Source organism: Microtus ochrogaster, linkage group LG1 (genome assembly GCF_000317375.1).
Source record: "Microtus ochrogaster isolate Prairie Vole_2 linkage group LG1, MicOch1.0, whole genome shotgun sequence".
NCBI lineage: Eukaryota > Metazoa > Chordata > Mammalia > Rodentia > Cricetidae > Microtus > Microtus ochrogaster.
In genome coordinates, this window is record NC_022027.1 from 10,442,494 (window position 1) to 10,446,350 (window position 3,857).

General features: G+C 42.4%; 1 protein-coding gene across 3 annotated transcripts in view; it reads left to right on the plus strand.

The window, feature by feature from the left end:
• The window catches only part of Vwc2 (von Willebrand factor C domain containing 2), a 151,686-nt gene that overhangs the window by 70,640 nt on the left and 77,189 nt on the right, over positions 1–3,857 (plus strand). The gene's annotated exons all lie outside the window — the stretch shown is intronic.

Here is a 3,857-nt window from a genome sequence, read left to right on the forward strand (position 1 = left end):
TTTTGCTGGTTTCTGTGGGAGCAGCGGTATTGGTAGCAAAGACAGAATAGGAGTGAGAAAAGGAGCGTTTACAGGTAGAAAGGAGGCTGCCCAGCAGAGGAAAAGTGGACGGGCATGAGATGCCAGTGTGACAGAGTTTAGCGTGGCTGGATAGAAACCTTTCCATTTGCCTGTTTGCTGATAAAAGTTAGAAAGCTCCCATTTTAGGTTATTACTTAAGGGGTACGTAGGCCATTTGTTAACGCAAAGGTAGGGAAGGTTATTAAGTAAGGCATTAAACTTAGATGTTTTATGGTCTGTAAAAGACATCCCAGCAAGGAGGCTGGACTTATAATATTGGAAAGTTTATTTTCCATGGCCAAAGATGTGAGAGAGAGAGATGGGACCCAAAGGCAAGGCTGTCTGAAAACTTGAGACAGAGTCAAGTGATTGGTCAGGTCATCCTAAGGCTCCTCAGCTCAGAGGGTGGGTATTGGGGCCACTCCAAGTGGCCGGCCGAGGGACTACAACCCAAGATATGGGAAACAAGATCTCGTCCTCAGCTGTGGAGAATTAGCAGAGATGAATGCCAGCAAAAGCTGACGTGGGTGGAGAAGGGGACTTTACCATTTAGTCAGTGTTGTGTGCAGCTATGGAACAAACACAGGAAATTGGAAAATGGTCCAGGTCCAGGATCCCTGTGTGCCTCAGCCTGCAAGCTTGCAGGTGGCAGGAACACATAGAGAGCCTTGCCAAACCATGCACCAGTGTTATTCTCGGTGAGGGTGACCCGAGGCTGCAGCCGGTGAGAGACAGACAGCAGAGAAAGCTTGAGTATAGAGTTTATTTAGTTGAGGGGAGAGAGAAAGAAAGTGAGAAAGAGAAGAAAGAAGGGGGAATGGAGAAGGGGAGAAAGGAGAGAGACAGAAGCTAACTCTTCAGAAGAAGGCCAAAGCGTGAGAGATGGAGTGGAAGCTGGAGATCCACTTGCCTTGGCAGGAATGGGGAGATTAGGAGTGGGCGGGGCTTGTCTCTTAAAGGGACAGGGCAGGGTAGCCAAGTGACAGGATAGACCAGCAGATTTAGGACAACAACAACCACCCGCCTATTGATTTGTTTTTTTTTTTAAGTAATTTAACTTTATTTTATGTGCATTGATATGAAGGTGTCAGATCCCCTGGAGCTGGAGTCACAGACATCTGTGAGCTGCCATGTGAGTGCTGGGAATTGAGTCCAGGTCCTCTGGAGGAGCAGCCAGTGCTCTTAACTGCTGAACCATCTTTCCAGGAAGAACTATTTGAAAATATTCCTGCAAACAAGGAAGGGACTTGTTCACCAGGGAAAGTGGCTGTTGCTGTACTAAGCATGTGCTGTTCAATAGGGAGAATGGCTTGGTACAGTCCAGGAAGAAGGCTATTGCATTTGGGGGAAACTTGTATCTTTAATAAAAGAGCTAAGATCAAAGAGTTTGTGAAACAGGGGTTTATTTTCATAGATAATGAATAGGTAAAGGTGAGAAGACCTGAGTGTGGAAAGCGGGAGGAAAGAGCTGCATGACTGATAGGACCAGGGATATTTTACCTGTCCTTAAGTGGATCAAATCTCAGGAGCCCAGAGAAACGTGGATCAGTGGAGAGAAGGCAGTTCAGAGAAGAGTGTCATTTACAGGTCTGTGTCTCGCCCTATCATAGGTAAACAAGGGGATTATGAGTCTTATTTGGGCAGTATGAGAAGGAATGATTGTCTTCACATAGATGCTTTCTGGAGCACAAGAGGTGTGAGGATAGCAATTTTTTTAAAATATCTAGTTACTTTGTACATGTGACTGTAGACTAGGCAACACCTCGTTCCACAGAACAGAATGGATGTTTTCATTCCTAAACAGAGAAGTTTAGCTTTCCAAGTGGCAAAGAAAACAGAAACAGTACAAGTTGTTGATGGTTTTTCAATTGCTTTTCTTTAATTGCTAGGGCACATGGGTCTTTCTTATTAGTCTCGCACAGTTTGAATGGAGTCTCCTGATTTTTTGAAAACTGGCCTTTTCTAAGGTTCAGCTTGATGAACTGATGCTTGGATCTATGACTCCCTTCGGGTTTTGTCTGGTTTTCAGTGCCCTGGTGAAGAATCTTGGTCCAGAAGAGTACCTTCACTTATGCTTTAACAAGACTAAAGCAAAATTTATCATTGCAAAGGCTTTATCAGTTTTCCTTTTTAACTTCTGAGCTATCTCTCCAACTTCCACTTCTTGGTATTATAACTAGTACCTTAAAACTCAAAATGGCCTCAAATTTGAGATCCTCCTACCTTAGTGTCTCTAGGGTTTGGGTTCTGGGTGTTTACTATCATGCTTTCTCAATATTTATTAGCTTCCTTGTGAGGAGCTGGGCCCATGTGTCATTTGGTATTCCTTAATCATGTGTTAAATACATCTAGAAATTCCACTAGGCACTTGGGCTACCGAGCATTGATCCTACCCCCAGGAGAGCACAGATGCAGGTCATGTAGGTCTTGAGTTGTCAATGTGTAGCAGTCAGGATAACCATCACAAGGGCGAGATTTCAAAGACTGTGACAACAAGCATCATATCACGATTTACATTCATGTATGAGAGAAGAGGCATCCAGTTTAACTGTAGAGAATTTAGTCTGAACAACTAGATGAATGAGAATGAGTCTGATAGAAGAAAAAAAATGTGGACATAAAAAGATAGGGTAGGAGGAGAACAGGAATCCAGCTAGATGCATAAAGATTTATAAACCTCCTTCAAGCCCAAGTCTTTTTTCATTCATAAAGTTAGAGTCTGCAACTGAGAGATGTAGTCCATCCAGGCCATAACAATAAATCTGAAGATGCCTTCTGGAACAACCTAGCCATAGAGTTGACCTTCTACCATGAGGGCAGTTTGAACCTAATAGAGATTGTTAATAGAGTCTAGGCCAATAGATAGATTCAGTCATTAGGGAAGCCTGCTGTTTTCCAAAACAGCCTAATTTTCAAAGCAGCCTTCTCTGACCTGTGAGCATGGGTGTTCTGGTTAGCTGCACAACATTGTGTAGGTTATTTGGGCCTTGGGGCAAACTGCAAGGTTGACTTGGTGCAATTCATTGCTGTGTTTCTTTGTCCTCTATTCATTATTCCCTGTGGCTAATTCATTCCCGGGGGACTCAGTGGTAATCAAATGGTATATGGAGAATGGATCTGGGCAGAGAGGGTTCATAATTAACTTTAAAAGACCATACTATAAATGACATACAAAACTATAAGAATAGAATTAAAAATTACAAGAGTATATACTCAGGCAACAAGCTAATGAGTGATTCAAATATTGCAAATATTTGTTATCTCTAGAAAGGATCAGCATCTGAATTATATGTTATTATATGTGACAGTTGCCATAGGAAGTAGATTACACGCCACATTGCTGACAGAGCGAAAATTCATGACACCTTCTTACTATAAAGAATTCCAAAGAACTCTATTTGAAAATTCTTGACGTCTATAGCTTATCATCAAAAACAAATATAAGCAAAATTGCCTCAGCTGCTAGAAGTGGAGAGGAAAGTGATTCTCAGTCGTAACTGATGGCCAGTGCCACAGAGATCTTGGAAATCTAGGGTTTACAGAGGCATTAAGGATGAGGGCTGTGCAACATTTAACTAAATGGAGAGAAACTCGCAGCAATCCCATGAAATCAGGAACAAGACAAGGCTGTCCACTCTCTCCATATCTATTCAATAGAGTTCTTGATGTCCTAGCTGGGGCAACAAAAGGAGATCAAAGGGATACAAATTGGAAAAGGAGAAGTCAAACTCTCACTATTTGCTGATGATATGATAGTTTACATAAATGACCCCCCAAATCCCACCAAGGAACTTCTA